Source organism: Phyllobates terribilis, unplaced genomic scaffold (genome assembly GCF_046119375.1).
Source record: "Phyllobates terribilis strain yellow unplaced genomic scaffold, ASM4611937v1 Scaffold_1__5_contigs__length_1240528914, whole genome shotgun sequence".
Classification (NCBI taxonomy): Eukaryota; Metazoa; Chordata; class Amphibia; order Anura; family Dendrobatidae; genus Phyllobates; species Phyllobates terribilis.
Genome location: NW_027362761.1, coordinates 661,394,444 through 661,421,232, shown reverse-complemented (window position 1 = coordinate 661,421,232; position 26,789 = coordinate 661,394,444). Strand labels below are relative to the sequence as shown.

The following is a 26,789-nucleotide window of genomic DNA, read 5'->3' as shown; positions in this document are numbered from 1 at the left end:
TCAACCATATTGGTTTCCTCTTATTTCTGGCCCTTTTATTCCCATACGGTATATATCTCTCGCACTGAGTATTCAGAATTCTTTTGAAGGTTTCCCATTTACTATTCGTATTCCATTGATTAAGTACTTTGTCCCAGTCAATAAGTTGAAGGTTTTCTATCAGCTGATCAAACCTCGCCCTCCTAAAGTTTAATGTTTTTGTTGTTCCCTTATTGATAACCCTACTGAAGGGTATTTTGAAGTCGATAATATTATGATCGCTATTACCTAGGTGCCCCCCTATCTGTACCTCAGTTATTCTATCAGGCCTATTAGTCAATATTAAGTCCAACACGGCCTTCCCTCTCGTTGGTTCCTGCACTAGTTGGGAGAGATAATTATCCTTAATATTTGTCAAGAACCTTTTTCCTTTCTGAGATCTACAGGTTTCTGTTTCCCAGTCAATATCCGGGTAGTTGAAATCCCCCATTACAATCACCTCATTATGTTTTGCTACTTTGTCTATTTGTCCTAATAGCAGATTCTCATTCTTCTCTGTTATATTTGGTGGCTTATAGCAGACCCCCAGTCTAACAGGCCACCACAGCTGAAAGGCCCAAAGGTCATCAGTTGACCTCCAGTTGCCATGCCAACCATCGGCTCCCATGAGAGAAGAAGCCCCCTCCCTCTCACAAACATCTAACACAGGGTTAACATAATCGGGACCTGAGCCGATTATGTCGCTGTTCAGAGATATCGCTTTGCGCCAGAATCCCAGCGCTTTGAAGGACTCTGAGGTCCTGAATGCTGCAAGACTGCCGACCATAGAAAAACGTCAGCCCTGCACAAAGCCCAGCAAGCACCGTTTATTTACCATCAGCAGTTTTGAAGGGTATAATATTAAAAATGTAATATTTACATTTTGTTTTTCACAAAAATTAGCTTCACCCCAAATTTCAAATTTTCACAAGGAAAACAATATAAAATGGACCCCACAATTTGTTGTGCTATTTCTTCTGAGTACGCCGATACCAAATATGTGGTTAGAAACGAATGTTTGGAATGACTTTGAGGAAACGGTCACACGAGCGATGGTTATCTCTTCCAAGAGAATTGATTTGATTATGGTAATGAGGCCACGTTCACGCATTCAGTATTTGAACAGCATTTTGCATTAGTATTTGTAAGTCAAAACCAGATGAAAAGTATAAAAGAAACACGTGCATTACTTCTGCATTTTTCACCATCTCCTGGTTTTGCCTTACAAATACTGAAGTAAAATAGTGACTAGTGATGAGCGAGCATTCTCGCCACTGCTCAATACTCGCATCGGGGTGCTCGGATACACTCGTTATAAGATCGAGTATCGCGGGTGCTTGAGTACCATGCTAGAGTCCCCGCCCCGGATGTTAGACAGCCAATAAAAGTGCGAGGATTGCCTACCATACACGGTAATCCAGTAGCCATGTTGGCTACTGGTATTACTGTGATTGCCTGCCTGTATCACGTCATAGGGCCTTATATAAGACCCGTTGACATGATGCTCAGCACACTCTCCTCTGGAAGTAGTTCAGGGAGAGTTGTTATAAGAGGGAGAGCTTATTTTAGGAAAGGAATATAGGCAGTGTTTAATATTGCTATTGCAGTACTTATATACGGTTGCTGCACCATTAAAACACAAGTCCCTTTCAGGGCTACATACTGTCCTTTCTCTAGTAAAACGCTGTTAACTGCATTCAGTCTACGGATAGCTGGTTGAGGAGGAATAGTTTTGGATTAGAGTCATTTAGTCCGGGTTTATGGCCTTACAGTCCTTCTATAGGTATACTTCTGCTGAAACCTAAAATCAAAAGTCCTTTTCAGGGCTTCATATTTTCTTTTCTCTATTAATACCGGAAAGTTTGCAGGCAAATATTATATACATAATTTAAAATGCTTCCTGTCCCACTTTGCAGAGTGGTGTGGGGCACCACTCTTGAAGCCAGAAAAGTGGTCAGTTGGTTGGCATATAATGCTTCTGTAGTGCACTGCAGAGGCCCCTGCATGCTGTCCCCTTCTCCCTCCATGCAGAGATGCCAGCTTACTCACTGTCCCGGCCCTCAGCGCAGTCCCCGGTGTGCTCTGACCCCTGCCTCCTTCTTCCTGGTATGCAAACCACACTCAGCCCCGGAAGCGTGCCTACTGCATGCACATGCTCCCCTGCTCTTAATAAGGCAGCACACATATGGTAAATGCCCCCAGCAACAACTGGGAGGCATTTAATGTTAAACACTTGCAAGGTGTCTCCAAGCCAATAACTGGGAGACATCTTATATCAAAGGCACCCTCCCCAATATGGAGGTGCTTGTGCAATCCCTATAGTTCAGTTAGGTGGTTTGGTATGGGTGTTTAGGTGTGCAACTGTATGTTGCCAGGTCCCCCGTCCCTAGTCTGTTATAGTTTCCCATACCCTGACTCCTGTCCCTTTAGTCCAGTATAGTTGTTTAGCCCAGTATAGTTATAGTCCAGTATAGTTGTTCTTGCTCCTGTGACTGCTTTGGTGGAGTCCGTATCCTAAAACCGCATCTGCGGCACCTGCCTGCACCCTGGGGCTGAATACCCTGAACACCCAGGCCAGAACCCTGAACATAAAATTGTGTTGGCTGTATCTGTCCCCCATGGCCACATCAGCGATAACTGCTTACTATCCAGAGTCTTATGTGTGTGAACCTGTCCCTGTGGCCTTCCCGTCTGCAGAGTCTGAACCTGTCCCAGTGGCCGTCCTGCCGGCACAGTCTGAACTTGTCCCAAGTGGCCATCCTGCCCTATTGAGAATCTATAGTAATGTCTCTGTCCTTTGGGGTCAGCTGCAACTGCCGGACTTTGGAGTGGCACCTGGTAGCTACCTGCAGCACAAACCTGACCTCACCACTAGAGGCTCCAGCCACTCCAAGGAGCTCTTTACATTTCCATTTATTGAATCTGGCCTCTTGCCCTGCACGTTTCAAGAGGGACAGGAAGAGATCGTGTGTAGAGATGCCAAAATATTTGAGCAGCCACGGTCAGCAGGAGATGACGGTGGGGAACAGCAATTAGTGTCTTAAGAGGTAGATGATGATGAGACACAGTTGCCAACAAGAGATGTCAGGAGGACCAGAGTGCAGAAGTGAAGACGAGGTGGTTAACGATGGAGTCACTGACCCAACCTGGGAAGGTGCCATGCAGAGCGAGGACAGCATCGCAGAGGGAGAAGAAAGACAGGTAAAGGCAGTGGGGTAGCAAGAGGGAGAAGGCGGACAACTGTTCCCCAGAGCACCCACATGCGGCAAGCTCCCATGAAAAGGGTTATGGGTTCCTAAGTCTGGCGCTTTTTTAAAGAAAGTGAGGACAATAAAAGAACAGTCATTTGCAACTTGTGCAATACTAAGATAAGCAGGGCCCTGACCACTCCCATCCTGATCACCACCAGCATTGATCAGGCACACATCATCAAAGCACCCGAACAGGTGGGCCAAATGCCTGCGTCCACAATCAGTGCCTGCGGGCAACACCACCGCTATGTACTTGCCAATCCCCTGTCAAGGACGCAGGCATGGATGCCTCTAGCTCTGCACCTGTCGTTGCACATTTGCAAGCACCAACAGCAACCACGTTTCTTTGTCCTAGTATAGCGTTAAGCTGTCCCTATCCCAGGCCTTGGAACGCAAACAAAAATACCCAGCCACCCACACACAGGCCTTAACACTAAACGGGCAAATTTTCAGACTGCTTACCCTGGAAATGTTGCGGTTTAGGCTTGTGCACATTGAGGCTTTCCGCAACCTAATGGCAGCAGCCGTCCCTCGGTACTCGGTCCACAGCCACCACTATTTTCCCTGGCGTGCCATCCCCGCCTTACACCAGCACGTGTCCCATTACATCTCCCGTGCCCTGACCAACACAGTTACTGGGAAGGTCCACTTAACAACCGACACTTGTACAAGTGTTTGTGACCAGGGATGCTATATTTCCCTGACGGCACACTGGGTGAACCTTGTTGAGGCCAGGATCGAGTTGGACCCTGGGACGGCACACGTGCTACTGATGCCGAGGATTGCGGGCCCTAGTTCCATCATAGTTTCCTCCACCTACTACACCAGTTCCTGCACCCCCTCCTCCTACTCATCCTCCACCTCTGAATTGTCATCTCTGAGCATGTCGTCCATATCAGTCGCAAGCTGGAAGCACAGCAGCACTGCCTTGGTGAAGCGGCAACAGACTGCTGAAACTATTTCGTTTAGGTGAAAAACAGTACACCGCCGCAGAGTTATGGAAAGGTATAAAAGACCAGACAGATCTGTGGTTCTCACCGCTGAACCTACAACCAGGTATGGTCGTGTGTGATAATGGCCGTAACCTGGTTGAGGCTCTAAAGCTTGGTTCCACATGCTCAAATTAGTGGTTCACCGGTTTCTGAAAACCTACCCAGATTTGCCCGAGCTACTTGTGAAAGTACGCCGCGTGTGCGCCCATTTCCGCCAGTCAGCTACAGCTGCCGCTGGTCTGGCATTGCTGTAGCAGCGCTTGCAACTGCCAGCTCATTGACTGGTGTGCGACTTGACCATGGCCTGGTACACCACATTACTTATGTTGGTAAGGCTTTTGTGAGCAGTGTAACGGGAGTGGTGAAACCATTGTGCCGCGATGCGAGGAGAGCCTGGAGAGGCGTAACTAGGTGCTGGATGCATGGCAGCTGACCCCCAAGGGAAAGGAAGCTGGAACGCCCAATAAGGAAAGGTTCAGCTGGTACAGGCAGGCACTGCAGGAATTCAGGAGTGGCAAGTGCTGGCGGGCATGGCTGATAAGCAGGCACTGGCTTGTGCAAGCAGGTACGGCTGGTATACAGGTGGGCACAAGCAGGTGCAGGCAGGTACGGCTGATATACAGGTGGGCACAGGCTGGTGCAGGCAGGTACAGCTGGTAAACAGATGATCACAGACAGACACAGGCAAGTACGCTGGAAGGCACAAGCAAGAAAAGGCAGGAAACGAGGCAAGAAAAAGCAGGTACAGGCAGACACCAGCGGGAACTAGCGGGTACTGGTAGGTACTAACCTCCTCCACAGAGTCATCATACAACCATAACTCAATTTTTAGTGGGTCACTAGAGGCAGTGTATTGCAGTCCCTCCTTCTAATTTTTGGCAGTCCTTGCACTTAGTGAATAGGATTTATGAGTCTAGGAGTCCCACTACCTAACAATTTAACCAAATGTGTATAAGGCCCTCATTTATGTCTAATACAGGGTTAATTGGAGTCCCTCTTCCTTCCAATTTTTGTCAGTTCTTGCATTGTCCGCATAGGCTTTGTGAGTTTCAGAGGCACTCCTTCATAAATTAAACAGGATGTGTCTGACCATGTCACACCACATGCCCAGAAAAGGTAGTAAAATGTTAAAATTACATTTAGTGATAACTAGCAGTGGGAGTAGTTTTATTTCCCCCTCTACTATGTTATCTACTGTAGTCATAGCTGAAGGAGAAATACGGTGATAGATGGCATGGCTATTAACGGGTGGAGGAGGTGTATTTTGTTCTCTTTTTATTTTTTCCTTATTTACAAGTCATTATTCAGGAAAGAATGTTTCCTAACGTTTTTTCCTATAAAATCCATTTTATCTTCCGTTTTGTATGTTTTATTGTCAGTCCGTAAAAGTGGAGTAATACTCTGTCAAAATTGTTCCCAGTAGAATCCTGGGAGTCAGAGATGCATCCATGCGTCTTCCCCATGCAATTACCATTCCATTTGAGCTCTGTTTGCATCCATTTCAGTGATTTTCCTGCCCCCCCTGCCCTCCTATTAGGGTCTTCCAGAAAAATGCTCGAGTTTCCCATTGACTTCCATTACACTCGGTACATGAGTCGATCATGTCCGAGTCTCCGACCTGCTCGATTCGAGTACCGTGCACTAGAACATTTTAGTGCTTGCTCATCATTAATAGTGATCAAATACTGAATGTGTGAATGTGGCGTGACACTCTTACCAAACTCTGATCCGAGTTTGGTTAGGGTGTAACTTTACTGTGATCCAAATCTGTCGGTTGAGATAATCATATCACAGGTGCGGAGAAGACAGAGAACGTAATTTCTCCATCTTCTCCATTGTCTGCGTAAATGGGACTGCACTCGGATGACATCCAGTGTTTTACACGTACCCATAGACTTGTATGGGTGCGCAGAATCCGATTTGCGGAGCAACTCGCAGCATGCTAAGATTTTTTTCTTTTGCCGAATCAGCACTGCCCCTTAGATCGGAAAGCACTCATCCCAGTTAGCTCCTGTGAGTGAGCCCTGTAGGGCGGCGGTGTTCACACAGTGCAGTAACTGAGGCAGTGACCCAAGCAAGTCCAACATAAGCAGCTTTTATTCAGCAAAACTTACAGATAAACAGAAAGTCCTCCGGTTCGCAGCCGTGTTAACACAAGTCCATAACACGCCGGGCCGCTCATAGATAAACGGGTGCAGAGCCTTCCCAGGCGTGGGTTCAGCTGCTCACAGGCCCGCCGAGCTTTCCTGCTATGCTCCTAGCAGGTCCCAACACTGAACAACACTAATCCTTAATGCAGGGTTTTTAAAGGACCTGTGGCAAGAGCCACTGGAAAACCCGGGTTGGAGGGAGGAGGCCACCCCACTGCCTTCCTGTAACCTCCTCCAAGAAATGAAGGCCCTGCCGGGTTTTACTAATCTGCCTTAGCCAGATAGCCTGACCAGGTCAATGCTCACCTTCATTCCTGCATCGCAGCCGCAGGTGAGTTTGTGACTGCAATGCACTCCAATGGATTTAATAGGTCTCTGTACACATTCTGGGGGATATATAATGTCCCTCTTATATGATCCCAGTTAGTGGCTCACAGCCCTTAGAGCGCAATTCTTCATACAATAGATTGCGAATGCCATTTCCCTTTAGGAGAGCCCTTAACATGCTAAAACAGTAGAAAATTCTACAAGTGACCCTATTTTGGAAACTAAACACATCGAGGAATTCATCTGTAGTGATCATTTTAAATCTACATTGGGATGTGAAAATTAGAAATTATTTTTTTTCCGCTAAAATGTTGCTTTAACCCCAAGTTTTAGCCCCAAGTTCAAAAGGGCTAATAGGAGAAATTGTGTCACAAATACCATGGTCCATTTTCTCCTGAGTTTGACGATAATCTATATATGGTTGGAAACTACTTTTCAGCCACAGTGCAAAGCTCACAAGGGAAGGAGAGCAGATTTTGATGGAATGGTTGGCGGGTGCAATGTCACAATTTTTACTAGTATAAAGCTGTTTTAGCCCCAGATTTTACATTTTCATAAGGGGAAATAGGTAAAAATTACCCTAACATTTGTTACACAATTTGTCCTGAAAGTGGAAATGCCCCATATACTGTATGGTTGTAGAATACTGTTTGGTCGGGCTTAAGAGGGAAGGAGCACAATTAGAATTTTAGAATAGTTTGCAGACTCCATTTGCAGAGCCCCTAAGTGCCAGCACACCAGAAACCCCCTCATATGATCCAGTTTTGCAAATTACACCCTTCTGGAAGTTTGTTCATGGGTCTAGGGATGATTTTGACTACATGAGTGTTTTCTACAAACAAGCACGAATTGGATTTTCCAGATATGGCAATACCAAATATATGTTCTTTCTATGGCTTACTTTTGTGTTTATATAAAAATGTGTATTTATTGGCAAAATATTCTTGGTGGTATTATTTGTTCTTTGCCTTTTTGTTTGTTTTTTACTTACTCCCTCTATAAAGAGTGCTGGTGTGCACTCGAGGAAAAGTACAGGTGCTGGTTCATTAGGGTATTATCCCAATAAATCACAGAAAAATAATCCACTGCACTCTGAGGAATATTATAAAAGTTGTGATTCTTTCATTGTGCAATACTTGTCAGACCTGGAGGTCATTGTTTAACTTCCAGGTACAATGACAACAATCAGCTCTTAGCGATCCTTAGCAGAGGAGTCAATCGGTTGCAAGAAGTAACTCCTCCCTCTCACAACCTTCTAAATGATGCGATTGCTATTGATAGCAGCATATAGAAGGTTAAACGGCTAGGGGTAGTGAGAGTACAGGAGCTGGCTATGACAGCGGGAGCTCGGATATCAATTAAGCTGAGCTCCCGGCGGTGATTGTGCCCACACAATCACCTGGACGTACCAGTACATCTATTTGCGGAAACTCCCTGCAAAATAGGGCATAGTAGTACGTCCAATGTTGGGAACTGGTTACACTGTGTACTAGAATTGTAAATGATTCTTAAAAGGAAACTGCAATGGTAAAAAATAACAATAATAATAAAGTTCTAGCAGGCAGAAGTAGAAAAATTGTTAAAATTATGTAGTCCTTAAATGCATTGTCTAAACAACTTATGAGCCATCTGAATGACATATCATTTATATGAAATCTGTGGAAATCCGACGTTGGACTACTCGACTGATAAACTATAATCTGCTCTGGCATTGGCTGGATTTAGGCAATGTATAAAGTTGAATAATGCAGCCCCATACATTGTTTAGTGGCCAATGCTTATAATACATTATACATAGTTTAGTATAGTATAGTTCATTTGAATGGAAGGTAAACAGCAGTTACCTGCAGAGGCCACTAGCAATGTACGCAGCTACTTAGTGTAAAATTTTCCACTCTTTGTATTGCTTCAATCCGGTCCCAGATTTCAGCACAAGGGTTCGCTCACATCTTCGTATAAATCCGGCGAGTGCAATGCAAGAAAAAAAAAATCACATTGCACTTGTACCGATGTTATTCAATGAGGCAGTGTTCATCTGCAAGTTTTTCCTCAGCTGGAATTGGGCTGAGGAAAAAATAACAGCATGCTGCGTATGGCAGCGTAAAACAGCCGAGACTCACCAATGTAAGTCCATGGGTTTGAAAAAAAAAATCGCAAGGCACATGGACTATGGGTGTGCTGTCCGATTTTTACACACACATCTCAAAAGAAACTCGACATTTCATCAGCCAAGCCCAGTAAATTCACAGCCTGAACATATCTATAGAATAGATAGATATATAAATATGTCAGCGTGATATATAATTAGTGCTTTGCATGTGTAGTTTACTGTACATGTATTTAGATAATAAATAAATAAATGAAAACAATTTTTTATTAATCAGCAAAGGGAAAGCAGACAGCTGCTGGCTTATATCATCAGTCTGGGTAGGGCCAGATAACCAGGGCCGTTCCCAGCCTATTAATATCAGCTCACGTATGTCTACTTAGCCTTTACTGGTTATTAAAAAGGGGGGAACCTAAAAAAGTTAATGAGGGCTCCCCCTTATATTTAATAACCAGCAAACACTAAGCAGACAGCTGAAGGCTGATAGTAATAGGCTGGGAAGGGCCATGGATATTGGCCCCTTCCCAAACTAAAAATACAATGCCTCAGGTGCCCCGGAAATGGCGCATTCATTATATAAATGGGTAAAAGAGGAAATTTGTCAGGGAGTATTTTTTACAAATAAAGGACTTCTGTGTGTGTGTATTTCTTTCTTTTGACTATGGAATTAGTTATGGGGGTGTCTGACAGAAGCCGCTCCATTACTAACCCCTAGGCTTGACGCCAGCGGACATTACCCGGCTGACATCAACCCCAAAAATATTACCCCAATTGTCAACGCACCAGAGCAATCGGTAAGAGTCGAGGCTAAGAGCCAGAATTGTTGCATCTAATGGATGTGCTATTTATGGGGCTGCTAAGGGCTGGTCCAAGTAGGCTGGGATGGGGCCAATATCCATAGCCCTTGCCAGCCTATTAATACCAGCCTGTAGCTGTCTACTTAGCCTTTTCTGGTTGTTAAAAATATAGGGGACCCTAAAAAAAATTAAAGACATAGCAGACAGCTAGGGGCTGATATTAATAGGCTGGGAAGCTTCATGGTTATCTGGACCCTCCCCAGACTAATAAAACCAGCTCACAGCTGTCTGCTTTCCCTTAGCTGGTTATTAACAATCCACAGAGCTTAATAAATATCTGACGGCTATCTATCGCTCTCTCTGTATCTATCTATTGTAATGCAGCGGTATTCACACAGTGAGGTAAAGAGGCAGTGACCCAGGTTAGTCCAACTTAAAAGTCTTTATTTTGGCAACCTACAACAAAAATGCAAACGTTATCCTCCGGATCGTCCATCACAATCCATAACACTCCGTTGCCAAGGGTGACGGCACCACCATATCACTCATGGTTACATCAGTGTCTTTGGTTCTCTGGCTCTGGCCTGTGATCAAATTCACACAGACGTATCATACACAGAGCCTCCTGCTCTGTGCTTGCAAACCAAAAACCTGACACAACCAACCAAACCTCAGCTGAAAGTCTAAATGGGTTTTGTGGACATGGGCCACTCCCAAAACCCGGCGTTGAGGGAGATATCCATCCCACTACTGATCCTATAGATCTCTCCAAAAATAAAAACCCATGTCAGGTTTTCTTAAATCTGACTTGGTCAAATAGTTTGACTAAATCCACTCTCTCTTTTATTTTGCATTGCAACCACAGATGCGGCTATGAATACAAAGGCACTCCAGCGGGTTCAGAATGCCTCTATACGCATCCTGGGGGACACATAACGACCCTCGCATATGATTCCCCTCACAATATTTATTCTATATATCTATTCTATTTATCTATCTATATCTGGATATAAGATTGCTTTATTAGTTAGAAAACCAGCTTTAAATTACATAGACAACAACAGTATGTAAAAGGTGAAGTTAAAAATGCATTGCATACGGATGTTATACGCATGTCATACGGAGGCAAGGTGAGGAAAAAAAAATCGTATGCTCGCATAGCAGTCGCATGACATACGGATGGTAGGTGAGAAAAAAAATCCATGACTCTTGCCTGACACTCGCCAACATTTCTGGCTGAGAATCTCAGCAATTTTATATATACAGAAGTAAGCAAACCCTAATGGTGGGGTTGGCAGGAGGTAATCCTCTTCTCATCTCTATAGATAGATCATCAATAGGCAACACTCTTAAGGGCAAGATTATGCATGGAATAAGGAGTTAAAGAAGAGAAAACTTCCATTTCCTAAACAGCTTCTTTTTGGCACAATCAATTTCTACAATTTTTTATTTGTTCACATACATACAGTGGTGTATAAAATAAGTATTTGGTACACTGCCAATTTTGCAAGTTTTCCCACCTACAAAGAATGGAGAGGTCTGTAATTTTTATCATAGGTACACTTCAACTGTGAGAGACAGAATCTTTAAAAAAATCCAGAAAATCACATTGTATGATTTTTATATAATTAATTTGCATTTTGTTGCTTGAAATGAGTATTTGATACAATAGAGATACAGAACTTCATATTTGGTACAGAAACCTTTGTTTGCATTTACAGAGGTCAGACGTTTTCTGTAGTACTTGACCAAGTTTGAATACACTGCAGCAGGGATTTTGGCCCACTCCTCCATACAGATCTTGTCCAGATGTTTCAAGTTTCCAGGCTGCTGCTGAGCAACATTGTGTTTTAGCTCCATCCAAAGATTCTCTATTAGGTTCAAGTCACTCCAGGACCTTGAAATGCTTCTTACGGAGCCACTCCTTAGTTGCCCTGGCTGAGTGTTTCGGGTCACTGTCATGCTGGAAGACCCAGCCATGACCCAACTTCAATGCTCTTACTGAGGGAAGGAGGTTGTTGGCCAAAATCTTGCTATACATGACCCCATCCATCCTTCCTTCAATAAGATCCAGTCCCCTTTGCAGAAAGCACCCCTAAAGTATGATGTTTCCCCCACCATGCGTCATGGTTTGGACGGTGTTCTTGGGGTTGTACTCATCCTTTTTGATACCAAAAAGTCAAACTTTGGTCTCATTTGACCACATTACCTTCTCCCAAACCTCTTCTGGATCATCCAGATGGTCATTGGCGACCTTCAAACGGGCCTGGACATGTACTTTCATGAGCAGTGGGACCTTGGGTGCCCTGCAGGATTTTAATCCATGACGGCATAATGTGTTACTAACGGTAATTATTTGAGACTGTGGTCCAACCTCTCTTCGGGTCATTGACTAGGTCCTCCCATGTAGTTCTGGGCTGATTCCTGACCTTTCTCAGAATCATCCTTACCACATGAGGAGAGATCTTGCATGGAGCCAAAGACCAAGGAAGATTGACAGTCATCTTGTGTTTCTTCCATTTTCTAATAATTGTGTCAATAGTTGTTGCCTTCTCACAAAGCTGCTTGACTATTGTCCTGTAGCCCATCCCAGCCTTGTGCAGGTCTGCAATTTCGTCTCGGGTGTCCTTAGACAGCCCTTTGGTCTTGACCATGGTGAAAAGGTTGGAGTGTGATTGAGTGTGTGGACAGGTATCTTTAATACAGGTAACGAGTTCAAACATGTGCAATTAATACAGTTAGTACAGGTAGAGTAGGGGGACTTCTTAAAGAAAAAAATAACAGGTCTGTGAGAGTCAGAATTCTCGTTGGTTAGTCGGAGATCAAATACTTATTTCATGCAATAAAATGCAATTTAATTATTTAAAAATCAAACAATGTGATTTTTGGGGTTTTATTTTTAGATTCTGTCTCTCACAGTTGACATGTACCTATGATAAAAATTACAGATCTCTCCATTACTTGTAGGTGAGAAAACTTGCAAAATCGGCAGTGTATCAAATTCTTATTTTCCCCACTGTACATACCAAAACACAATGTCAAACCAGGAGATCCTAGTCTTTCTACAAAGTAAGGCTAGATTCTCATTAAACAGGCTAGGTGCGCTAACCTAATCACTATGTTGGGTTTTCCATTGGAATCCCCAAATAACTGACAGAGCCCCCACATTGCCATTCACTTTAATGCAGCAGTCACTGTCTACACAGTATGACCTCTGTCTTAGCAGTACTGATGATGTCTGTAAAGCACTCTGGTATTAATGGCGTTATATAAGTGAGTAATCTACATAAATACTCTTTTTCAGACATACACAAAAATGTGGTTAACCCTGACGTAGTGCTCAGCGTAGAGAGAATGTGTGTAATGTGTATGTAAAATTATTATGTATGTATGTCTGTAATGTATATGTGTGTGTAATGTGTATGCAAATGTGTGTAATGCTTTTGTATATATATGTGTATTAAGATTTTGCATGTTTGTGTGTGTAATGTGTGTACTGTGCATAAAGCTTATTCTCTACTGGTTTATATAGCACACTTATATTCCATGACTATATGTGTTTAATGTGTATATTCCTGTGTTTAATATGTATTTCTACCATGTATAATACCATTATTCATGTGTACATTATGTACAACACTGTAATAATGCAATTAATTTTTATGGTTAGTGTAATATTCATGTATGCATTACATCGTGACATTTTTATGTAGTTTGATATTTTGTTATTGATGTTGTACAATATGAATAATACAGTATGTTGATTTATGTTGTATAGTATGAATAAATAGTAGTAATAATACTTATGTATACATTATATGGTGCCATTTTTAAAGGGGTCGTCCGGTCTAAAATGACAAGTCTACAGTACTCTACAGGTGCATCTCACAAAATTAGAATATCATCAAAAAGTCAATTTATTTCAGTTCTTCAATGCAAAAAGTGAAACTCATATTATATACAGCCATTACAAACAGAGTGATCTATTTCAAGTGTTTATTTCTGTTAATGTTGATAATTATGGCTTACAGCCAATGAAAACTCAAAAGTCATTATCTCTATCAATTAAAATAGTTAACAAAAAACACCTGCAAAGGCTCCCTAAGCGTTTAAAAAGGTCCCTTAGTCTGTTTCAGTAGGCTCCACAATCATGGGGAAGACTGTTGACTTGACAGATGTCCAGAAGGCAGTCTTTGACACACTCCATAAGGTCCCAGAGTTCTAATTTTCATTTGGAAATCAAGTTCCCAGAGTCTGGAGGAAGAGTGGAGAGGCCACAATCCAAGCTGCTTGAGGTCTAGTGTGAAGTTTCCACAATCAGTGATGGTTTAGGAAGCCATGTCATCTGCTGGTGTAGGTCCACTGTGTTTTATCAAGACCAAAGTCAGCGCAGCCGTCTACCAGGAAATTTTAGAGCATTTCATACTTCCCTCTGCCGACAAGCTTTTTGGAGATGGAAATTTCATTCTCCAGCAGGACTTGGCCCCTGTCCACACTGCCAAAAGTACCAATACCTGGTTTAACCCCTTAGTGACCAGACCAATTTTTTGAAATCTGACCAATGTTATTTTATGTAGTAATAACTCTGCTGGAAGCTTCAACATATCCCATTGATTTTAAGAATGTTTTTTTGTGACACATGATACCTTATAATAATGGTAAATTTAGGTTGATATGGTTTGCGTTTATTTATAAAAATATCAGAAATTTTACAAAAATGTTTTAAAAATTGCAATTTTCAAACTTTGAATGACTATTCCTACAATCCCAGTAGTCATACCACACAAAAACATTAATAAATAACATTTCCCTCATGTCTGTTTTACATCAGCACCATTTGTAAAGTGTTATTTTATTTTGTTAGCATTTAGAAGGTTTAAAAATTTAGCAGTAATTTTTTCATTTTTTCATGGACATTTACAAAACTTTTTATAGGGACTTGTTCAATTTTGAAGTGACTTTGGGGGTCCTATATGCTGGAAACTACCCAAAAGTCATACCATTTTAAAGACTGAACTCCTCAACGTATTCAAAATTGCTTTCAGGTAGTTCATTAATCCTTCTGGTTCTTTTCAGGAAGTAATGGAAAGTGGAATGACAAGAATGAAAAAGTTTATTTTTACCACCTAAATTTTGATAACTTCTGAGCAGGCCGCTATAGCCGGCAGACTCTAAGGCCGTTATTTGGCCATTACCTGCCAGGGCAAACATCAGGACCACACAATCAAGATCTCAAAGTAATGATGAGGTTAAAGAGGGAGCCCCCACACAGATTCTGTAGTCAATATTGACAGCAGAATCTAAGGAGTTAAACATGCATGGTCGGTGCCAACACTGATTGTGGCTGATGCAGCAAGTTGTAAGCTATAATGTACAGCTGACTGTTACAGGATTGTCACCTGTCGGGGAACGCTAGGCTCTCATATCGAGGTTAGTAAAAAGAAGTCTATTGGTCACTAAGGGGTTAAAAACAACAGTGTCACTGTGCTTCACTGGCCAGCAAACTCTCCTGACCTTATCCCCATAGAAAATCTATGGGGTATTGTCAAGAGGAAGATGAGACACCAGACCCAACAATGCAGACGAGCTGAAGGCTGCTATCAAAGCAACCTGGGCTTCCATAACACCTCAGCAGTGCCACAGGCTGATCGCCTCCATGCCACGCCGCATTGATGCAGTCATTGATGCAAAAGGAGCCCCGACCAAATATTGAGTGCATTTACTGAACATACATTTCAGTAGGCCAACATCTCAGATTTTATAATCATTTTTAAAGCCCTTGTTATAAAGTATTCTAATTTACTGAGATAATGACTTTTTTGTTTTCATTGGCTGTAAGCCATAATCATCAACATTAACAGAAATAAACACTTGAAATAGATCACTCTGTTTGTAATGACTCTTTATAATATAGGAGTTTCACTTTTTGTATTGAAGAACTGAAATAAATTAACTTTTTGATGATATTCTAAATTAGTGAGATGCACCTGTATATGACTATATATGACTGCAGACTTGTGAATCTTCATTGGCATACATTGAGCACTGTGAGAATGCTCCCGTGACAGCGCCGGGAAGCAGAGGTCTATCTAGGTCTTCTGCCAACCGGGGCAAGAATTCAGTTTGGCGCCTCCCCTCCTCAAGCACATATGTGATTTGCACACTTAGTCACGTGCCTATGAGCTGCTCTCCTTAATTCTCTCAATATTCAGTGGAAAACCGAGAAGCAGGAAGAGAAGATCGTTTTCACATGACCGTCAGTATGAAAATCGCATATGAGTGAAGTGGCCATGCGATGACTGATGGAAACAGCAAGCCAAGCTAAATCCTGTCAGTGAGTATATTACCCCCTTTTAGGATTGGCTACAAGGCTTCATTTTACAACTATAGGGCTTGTCCAAGTTTGAGATTAAAGTCTGTAGTCACTCTAGGTGACTCAAGGCTTCTGAATTCTCACAGAGCTTGCACTGCACACTTTTAGGATTCTCCCTTGCACAAGTATGAGATTTCTATGCTTCTGGCCGCATTCCGACTAGACGTGGCCGGCCTCACTCAATTCATTTTCATTGAGTGAGTCCACGCATGTCTAGTAGGCACATGACAGCATCGCCGGCCCCAGAGAATCCTGACAACGTGCAGTGCGCACTGTGAGAATTCACATAGAATGACTGCAGACTCATCACAAACGTGGACAACCCCTTTAATGCTCCTAACAAATAAAACTATGAGAATTAGTCAGTATCACAAATAACATTTACATCCAGGTGCCCAATAGGTGACGTTGTCTATGGAGTCATTCTCCTTCTTTTCTTCCTCTTGTCCAGACTGCATAATGACTTTTCTCATCCACAGCTCGTCTCTGCAGACTTCCATCTTCTCCGGTCTTCTGCAGCACATCCCGACATGATGTCCTTAAAGATGACAGTGTCATTATAATGCTCCTGAGTAAAAATATCTGCCGTACGCTGAGCCCCTGAATAAATAATTGCCCCTCACTATATTCCCTGCACAAAATATGACCCACACACCGTCCCTTTTATGGTACATGCTCTACACACTACCCTCTCCTCTCCATACTGGGCCCCCTCTTCACACTGTCCTCTCACAATGGGTCCCCCCCGATAACGCCCAGTTTCTATACTGTGCCCCTTCATCACACTCCCCCTCCTTGGTTTACTGTCCTCTCCTGGCAGAGCCTTTACACTGTCCCCACATACTACCCTCCACACTACTCAGTCTCTATTCTGTGCCCACTCACACTTTTCTCCCCATACTGTCTCCTCGCACTATTACCCTCAATAGTCAATTCACACGTTTCCTTCTCCCTCCTAACACATTCTGTCCTCACCATCCTATCCTGGTATGCATGGAACCCCTCATCCCAATCCTGGAATGCATGGCACCCTTCATCCCCAAAACCTGCTATGCATGGCACCCCTCATCCCCAATCCTGCTTGCATGGCACCCCTCATCCCTAATCCTGGTATGCATGGCACCCCTCATTCCAAATCTGGTATACATTGCACCCCTTATCCCAATCCTGGTATGTATGGCACCCCTCATCCCTATCCTGGTATGTATGGCACCCCATCCCTCATCCTGGTATGCATGGCACCACTCATCCCCCAATCCTGGTATGCATGCACCCCATCCCTCATCCTGGTATGTATGGTACCCCTCATCCCTATCCTGGTATGTATGGCACCCCATCCCTCATCCTGGTATGTATGGTACCCCTCATCCCTATCCTGGTATGTATGGTACCCCATCTCTCATCGTGGTATGCATGGTACCCCATCCCTCATCCTGGTATGCATGGTACCCCATCCCTCATCTTGGTATGCATGGTACCCCACATTCCTATCCTCGTATGCATGGTACCCCGCATCCCTATTTTGGTATGTATGGTACCCCTCATCCTGGTATATATGGCACCTCTCATCCCAATTCTGGTCTGTATGGCCTCCTCATCCTGGAAACCTGGTATGCTTGGTACCCCTCATCCCCCAATCCAGGTATGTGTGGCCCCCTCACCTCACAATCCTGGTATGTATGGCACCACTCATCTCTTTCACGCTGTACACATACAAAAAAATAAACACTTATACTCACCTTTCATCCCTGTGCTCCAGCGCTGTGGTGTCCTGTTCTGCCGGAGGCCGGGGGAGGAGTGTGGCGCCGGAGTATGCACGTGCCCATACCGAGCTGTCAGGCGCCATTTTGCTTAAGACACACTGCAAATGTGTCTTCAGTAAAATGGCGCCAGATATCGCTATGCGTATGCGCCGATTCGGACGCCTCACTTGTGCCCCAGTCTCCGGCTTAGAGAGGCACCGTGGCACCACTTAAACAACAGAATATAACTCCAAGTAAATCAAACTTCTGTGAAATCAAATTGTGCACTTAGGAAGCAACACTGATTGACAATCAATTTCACATGCTGTTGTGCAAATGGAATAGACAATAGGGGGAAATTATTTGCAATTATCAAGACACACTCAATAAAGGAGTGGTTCTGCAGGTGGTGACCACAGACCACATCTCAATACCATTTCTTTCTGGCCGATGTTTGGTCACTTTTGAATGTTGGTTTTGCTTTCACACTCGAGGTAGCATGAGATGGACTCTACAACCCACAGAAGTTGCTTAGGTAGTGCAGCTCATCCATGCGAGCTGTGGCAAGAAGGTTTGCTGTGTCTGTCAGCATAGTGTCCAGAGGCGCTACCAGGAGACAGGCCAGTAAACCAGGAGACGTGGAGGGGGCCGTAGAAGGGCAACAACCCAGCAGCAGGACCACTACCTCCGCCTTTGTGTAAGGAGGAACAGGAGGAGCACTGCCAGAGCCCTGCGAAATGACCTCCAGCTGGCCACAAATGTGCATGTATCTGCACAAACGGTTAGAAACTGACTCCATGAGGGTGGTATGAGGGCCCGACGTCCACAGATGGGGGTTGTGCTCACAGCCCAACACCATGAAAGACGCTTGGAATTTGCCACAGAACACCAGGATTGGCAAAGTCGCCACTGGCGTCCTGTGCTCTTCACAGATGAAAGCAGGTTCACACTGAGCACATGTGACAGACGTGACAGTGTCTGGAGACGCCGTGGAGAGCGATCAGCAGCCTGCAACATCCTTCAGCATGACCGGTTTGGCAGTGGGTCAGTAATGGTGTGGGGTGGCATTTCTTTGGAGGGCCGCACAGCCCTCCATGTGCTCGCCAGAGGTAGCAAGACTGCAATTAGGTACCGAGATGAGATCCTCAGACCCCTTGTGAGACCATATGCTGGTGTGGCTGGCCCTGGGTTCCTCCTAATGCAGGACAATGCCAGACCTCATGTGGCTGGAGTGTGTCAGCAGTTCCTGCAAGATGAAGGCATTGAAGCTATGGACTGGTCTTCCCCTTCTCCAGACCTGAATACGATTGAGCACATCTGGGACATCATGTCTCGCTCCATCCACCAACGTCACACGTTGCACCACAGACTGTCCAGAAGTTGGTGGATGCTTTAGTCCGGGTTTGGGAGGAGATCTCACAGGAGACCATCCACAACCTCATCAGGAGCATGCCCAGGCATTGTAGGGAGGTCATACAGGCAAGTGGAGGCCACACATAATACTGAGCCTCATTTTGACTTGTTTTAAGGACATTACATCAAAGTTGGATCAGCCTGTAGTGTGTTTTTCCAAATCCAGGCCTCCATTGGTTAATAAATTTGATTTCCATTGATGATTAATATATGTCTTTCCACGCAACATTGTCATTGACCTACCAGCTATACAGGCACACTTGAAAGGCTAACAGCAAGCTGATCAATGGTGATTACACTGGTCGACTCTTGCATTTAGATTGTATCTAAATATATGGCACATATATTATAAATAATTTGACAGGTCCAAACCAAGACAGTTGGGACAATAAAATTATAATACCCAACCATTTAATTGTAGCGACATTGGTTGTGGAAAATCCATACCCGTGCTGCCATATTGTAGTCAGGATTTTGTGGGTTAATAACTGCTTAAAATCCACCATAGCAGTGGCCCTATATACATCTTTTTGATGTATGAAATTGAACTAATATATTTTAATCTTACTAATGAAAGTTAAATTTTATTCACACACCTTTTCTTCTAATACCCCTCCTGGTTTCTAAAAGCTAGAAAAAAGTCTTTCATCAATGAGAAGCAAAGGAGAGCCAGGCTGAAGTTTGCCAAAGACCATAAGGATTGGACCATAGAGGACTGGAGTAAGGTAATCTTCTCTGATGAGTCTAATTTTCAGCTTTGCCCAACACCTTGTCGTCTAATGGTTAGACTGAGCCCTGGATAGGCATACAAGCACAGTCTCTTGCACCCACTGTGAAATTTGGTGGAGGATCGGTGATGATCTGGGGATGCTTCAGCATGGCTGGAATTGGGCAGGTTAATCTTTGCGAAGGACGTATGAATCAAGCCGCATACAAGGATATCCTTGAAAAACACTTGCGTCCTTCTGCTCTGGCAATGTTCCCCAACTCTGAGCACTGCTTTTTCCAGCAGGACAATGCCCCATGCCACACAACTAGGTCAATCAGTGTGTGGATGAAGGAGCACCACATCAAGACCCTGCCATGGCCAGCCCAATCTCCAGACCTGAACCCCATTGAAAACCTCTGGATTGTAATCAAGAGGGAGATGTAATCAAGCCATCAAACAAAGAAGAACTGCTTACATTTTTGTACCAGGAGTGGCATAAGGTCACCCAAAAGCAGTGTGAAAGACTGGTGGAAAGCATGGCAAGACGCATGAAAGCTGGGATTAAAAATCATGGTTAGGGTATGTGCACACACGTTGTGTTTTGCTGCGTATTTGCTCCAGATTTTTATGTAAATTTTCAGCTGCATCTGGCAGTACCAGCAAAGTGTATGAGAAACCAGAATTCACTGTTCCCACATGTTGCTTTTTGTTTGCTGCGTATTTTCAGTGATTAGAATAATGCTGAAAGTGACATGTCACTTCTTTCAGCGTTTTTTCACCCATAGGGAGTAATGGGGTAGATGAAAAATGCTACAAATACACAGCAAAAATGTACCAGCGTATTTTGCTGCGTATTTGCAGTGTTTTGGGGCCAGATATGACAGAGAGAACATTTTTTTTCCCTGTAGTCACTAAACTTTAATAGCATGAACATGAGACAGAATTAAAAAAAAAATGCAGCAAAAAACACAGCTAAACCTGCGTTTTTGACACAGCTAATCTCCTGCCAGAGAAAAGATATCAGCAGATGTCGTGCAGATTTTGGTGCAGAAAACGTACAGAAAAATACAATGTGTGTGCACATACCCTTATTCCACCAAATATTGATTTCTGACCTGAGTTAAAACATGAGAATTGTTGTTTCTAAATGAATAAGAACTTGCTTTCCTTGCATTATTTGAGGCCTGAAAGCACTGATTCTTTTTTATTATTTTGACGATTTCTCGTCTGCTGCAAATAAATATGAAATTTTTAGCTTTGAATGTTGGAGACATGTTGTCAGTAGTTTATAGAATAAAACAACAATGTACATTTCACTCAAAAATATACATCTAAAGAGAAAAATCAGAGAAAATGAAAATTTTGCAGTGCTCTCTTAATTTTTGCCAGAGCTGTATATCTACAGTATAATATAACGGGAGATGCGTGTCTCTGTCTGAAGCCTTTATAGACTGCGCAAGCGCGACATGCCTGCGCAGTCTGGCTCCAGACAAAAGAACGCATCGAGCCGTTACAGGTAAGAGGAGTGTGTATGGCGCCGGACATCACGGTATGCGTAGACACTGAACACATATCGCGATCTCCGTCGCCATACTTACCTGACCGGGAGGAGCGTTGCCGTGGTGCCTCTGTTCACCGGAGACCGGGGCACAAGTGAGGCGTCGGAATCGGCGCATGCACATAGCGATATCCAGCGCCATTTTACTTAAAAAACATTTGCAGTGTGTCTGTGTGGCACCTGACAGCGCGGTATTGGCACGCGCGTACTCCGGTGCCGCACTCCTTACCCGGCCTCCGGCAGAACAGGACACCGCAGCGCTGGAGCACAGGGAAGAAAGGGGAGTATAAGTGTTTATTTTTTTGTATGTGTGTTGTGTGAAAGGGATGAGGGGTGCCATACATACCAGAATTGGGGGTGAGGGGGCCACACATACCAGGATTGGGGGATGAGGGGTACCAAGCATACCAGGATTGGGGGATGAGGGGTACCATGCATACCATGATTGGGGGGTGAGGGGACCATGCATACCAGGATTGGGGGGTGAGGGGACCATGCATACCAGGATTGGGGGGTGAGGGGTACCATACATACCAGGATAGGTATGAGGGGTACCATACATACCAGGATAGGGATGAGAGGTACTATGCATACCAGGATGAGGGATGGGGTGCCATGCATACCAGGATAGGAATGCTGGGTACTATGCATACCAGGATAGGGATGGGGTACCATGCATACCAGGATAGGAATGCGAGGTGCCATGTATACCAGGATTGGGGGATGAGGAGGCCATACATACCAGAATTGGGGGATGAGGGGTGCCATACATACCAGTATAGGGATGAGGGGTACCATGCATACCAGGATAAGGAATGGGGTGCCATGCATACCAGAATAAGGGATGAGGGAGCCATACATACCAGGATTGGGGATGAGGCGTGCCATGCATACCAGGATGAGGGATTGGGTGCCATGCATACCAGGTTTCTGGGATGAGGAGGCCATACATACCAGAATTGGTATTAGGGGTGCCATGTATACCAGGATGAGGGATGGGGTGCCATGCATACCAGGATGAGGGGCACCATACATACCAGAATAGGGATGAGAGGTACCATGCATACCAGGATAGGAATGCGAGGTACCATGCATACCAGGATGGGGGATGGGGTGCCATGCATACCAGGATTGGGGGATGAGGAGGCCATACATACCAGAATTGGGGGATGAGGGGTGCCATACATACCAGGATAGGGATCAGGGGTACCATGCATACCAGGATGAGGGATGGGGTGCCATGCATACCAGGATTGGGGGGTGAGTGGTGCCATTCATAACAGGATGAGGGATTGGGTACCATACATACAAGGATTGGGATGAGGGGTGCAATGTATACCAGATTTGGAATGACGGGTGCCATGCATACCAGGATTAGGGATGAGGGGTGCCATGCATACCAGGATTGGGGATGAGGGGTGCCATGCATACCAGGATTGGGGATGAGGGGTGCCATGCATACCAGGATTGGGCATGAGGGGTGCCATGCATACCAGGATTGGGCATGAGGGGTGAGATGCATACCAGGATTGGGCATGAGGGGTGACATGCATACCAGGATTGGGCATGAGGGGTGCCATGCATGCCAGGATTGGGGATGATGGGTGCCATGCATACCAGGATAGGGGATGAGGGGTGCCATGCATACCAGGATAGGGGATGAGGGGGCCATGCATACCAGGATATGAATGAGGGGTACCATGCATACCAGGATGAGGGATGTTGGGGGGCCATGCATACCAGGATTCGGATGAGGGGTACCATGCACACCAGGATGAGGATGAGGGGTGGCATGCAATGCATACCAGGATAGGGATGAGGAGTGCCATGCATACCAGGATTGGGGGTGAGGGGTGCCATGCATACCAGGATGAGGGATTAGGGGTGCCATGCATACCAGGATTGGGGATGAGGGGTGACATGCATACCAGGATTGGGGGTGAGGGGTGCCATGCATACCAAGATTGGGGGTGAGGGGTGCCATGCATTCCAGGATTTGGGGTGAAGGGTGCCATGCATACCAGGATTGGGGATCAGGGGTGCCATGCATACCAGGATGGGGATGAGGGTGCCATGCATACTAGGATAGGGATAAGGGGTGCTATGCATACCAGGATAGGATGGTGGGGACAGGATGGGGGCAGCACATACCAGCATGGAAGACCATATACCAATAAAAATGCTCGCCACCCGGGCGTAGAACAGGTGCAATGGCTAGTGTATATATATATATATATATATATATATATATATATATATGTGTGTGTATATATACAGTACAGACCAAAAGTTTGGACACACCTTCTCATTTAAAGATTTTTCTGTATTTTCATGACTTTGAAAATTGTACATTTACACTGAAGGCATCAAAACTATGAATTAACACATGTGGAATTATATACTTAACAAAAAAGTGTGAAACAACTGAAAATTTGTCTTATATTCTAGGTTCTTCAAAGTAGCCACCTCTAGCTTCGGTGACTGCTTTGTACACTCTTGGCATTCTCTTGATGAGCTTCAAGAGGTAGTCACCGGAAATGGTCTTCCAACAATCTTGAAGGAGTTCCCAGAGATGCTTAGCACTTGTTGGCCCTTTTGCCTTCACTCTGCGGTCCAGCTCACCCCAAACCATCTCGATTGGGTTCAGGTCTGGTGACTGTGGAGGCCAGGTCATCTGGTGTAGCACCCCATCACTCTCCATCTTGGTCAAATAGCCCTTACACAGCCTGGAGGTGTGTTTGGGGTCATTGTCCTGTTGAAAAATACATTATTGTCCAACTAAACGCAAACCGGATGGAATAGCATGCCGCTGCAAGATGCTGTGGTAGCCATGCTGGTTCAGTATGCCTTCAATTTTGAATAAATCCCCAACAGTGTCACCAGCAAAGCACCCCCACACCATCACACCTCCTCCTCCATGCTTCACGGTGGGAACCAGGCAAGTAGAGTCCATCCGTTCACCTTTTCTGCGTCACACAAAGACACAGTGGTTGGAACCTAAGATCTCAAATTTGGACTCATCAGACCAAAGCACAGATTTCCACTGGTCTAATGTCCATTCCTTGTGTTCTTTAGCCTAAAAAAGTCTCTTCTGCTTGTTGCCTGTTCTTAGCAGTGGTTTCCTAGCAGCTATTTTACCATGAAGGCCTGCTGCACAAAGTCTCCTCTTAACAGTTGTTGTAGAGATGTGTCTGCTGCTAGAACTCTTTATGGCATTGACCTGGTCTCTAATCTGAGCTGCTGTTAACCTGCGATTTCTGAGGCTGGTGACTCGGATAAACTTATCCTCAGAAGCAGAGGTGACTCTTGGTCTTCCTTTCCTGGGGCGGTCCTCATGTGAGCCAGTTTCTTTATAGCACTTGATGGTTTTTGCAACTGCACTTGGGGACACATTCAAAGTTTGCCTAATTTTTCGCACTGACTGACCTTCATTTCTTAAAGTAATGATGGCCACTCGTTTTTCTTTACTTAGCTGCTTTTTTCTTGCCATAATACAAATTCTAACAGTCTATTCAGTAGGACTATCAGCTGTGTATTCACCTTACTTCTGCACAACACAACTGATGGTCCCATCCTCATTTATAAGGCAAGAAATCCCACTTATTAAACCTGACAGGGCACACCTGTGAAGTGAAAACCATTTCCAGTGACTACCTCTTGAAGCTCATCAAGAGAATGCCAAGAGTGTGCAAAGCAGTCATCAAAGCAAAAGGTGGCTACTTTGAAGAACCTAGAATATAAGACATATTTTCAGTTGTTTCACACTTTTTTGTTAAGTATATAATTCCACATGTGTTAATTCATAGTTTTGATGCCTTCAGTGTGAATGTACAATTTTCATAGTCATGAAAATACAGAAAAATCTTTAAATGAGAAGGTGTGTGTGTGTGTGACTTTTGGTCTGTGTGTGTGTGTGTATATATATATATATACAGTACAGACCAAAAGTTTGGACACACCTTCTCATTTAAAGATTTTTCTCTATTTTCATGACTATGAAAATTGTACATTCACACTGAAGGCATCAAAACTATGAATTAACACATGTGGAATTATATACCTATCAAAAAAGTGTGAAACAACTGAAAATATGTCTTATATTCTAGGTTCTTCAAAGTAGCCACCTTTTGCTTTGATGACTGCTTTGCACACTCTTGGCATTCTCTTGATGAGCTTCAAGAGGTAGTCACCGGAAATGGTTTTCACTTCACAGGTGTGCCCTGTCAGGTTTAATAAGTGGGATTTCTTGCCTTATAAATGGGGTTGGGACCATCAGTTGTGTTGTGCAGAAGTCTGGTGGATACACAGCTGATAGTCCTACTGAATAGACTGTTAGAATTTGTATTATGGCAAGAAAAAAGCAGCTAAGTAAAGAAAAACGAGTGGCCATCATTACTTTAATAAATGAAGGTCAGTCAGTCCGAAAAATTGGGAAAACTTTGAAAGTGTCCCCAAGTGCAGTTGTAAAAACCATCAATCGCTGCAAGGAAACTGGCTCACATGAGGACCGCCCCAGGAAAGCAAGACCAAGAGTCACCTCTGCTTCTAAGGATAAGTTTATCCGAGTCACCAGCCTCAGAAATCGCAGGTTAACAGCAGCTCAGATTAGAGACCAGGTCATTGCCACACAGAGTTATAGCAGCAGACACATCTCTTCAAAAACTATTAAAAGGAGACTTTGTGCAGCAGGCCTTCATGGTAAAATAGCTGCTAGGAAACCACTGCTAAGGACAGGCAACAAGCAGAAGAGACTTGTTGGGGCTAAAGAACACAAGGAATGGACATTAGACCAGTGGAAATCTGTGCTTTGGTCTGATGAGTCCAAATTTGAGATCTTTGGTTCCAACCACCGTGTCTTTGTGCGACGCAGAAAAGGTGAACGGATGGACTCTACATGCCTGGTTCCCACCGTGAAGCATAGAAGAGGAGGTGTGATGGTGTGGGGGTGCTTTGCTGGTGACACTGTTGGGGATTTATTCAAAATTGAAGGCATACTGAACCAGCATGGCTACCACAGCATCTTGCAGTGGCATGCTATTCCATCCGGTTTGCGTTTAGTTGGACCATCATTTATTTTTCAACAGGACAATGACCCCAAACACACCTCCAGGCCGTGTAAGGTCTATTTGACCAAGAGGGAGAGTGATGGGGTGCTACGCCAGATGACCTGGCCTCCACAGTCACCAGACCTGAACCCAATCGAGATGGTTTGGGGTGAACTTGCCCGCAGAGTGAAGGCAAAAGGGCCAACAAGTGCTAAGCATCTCTGGGAACGCCTTCAAGATTGTTGGAAGACCATTTCCAGTGACTACCTCTTGAAGCTCATCAAGAGAATGCCAAGAGTGTACAAAG

At 44.3% G+C, this 26,789-nt stretch overlaps 1 protein-coding gene across 1 annotated transcript in view; it reads right to left on the bottom strand.

Annotated features, from left to right (window-relative positions):
• The window catches only part of LOC141273299 (transmembrane protein 59-like), a 324,881-nt gene that overhangs the window by 213,561 nt on the left and 84,531 nt on the right, over positions 1-26,789 (bottom strand). The window lies entirely within an intron of this gene.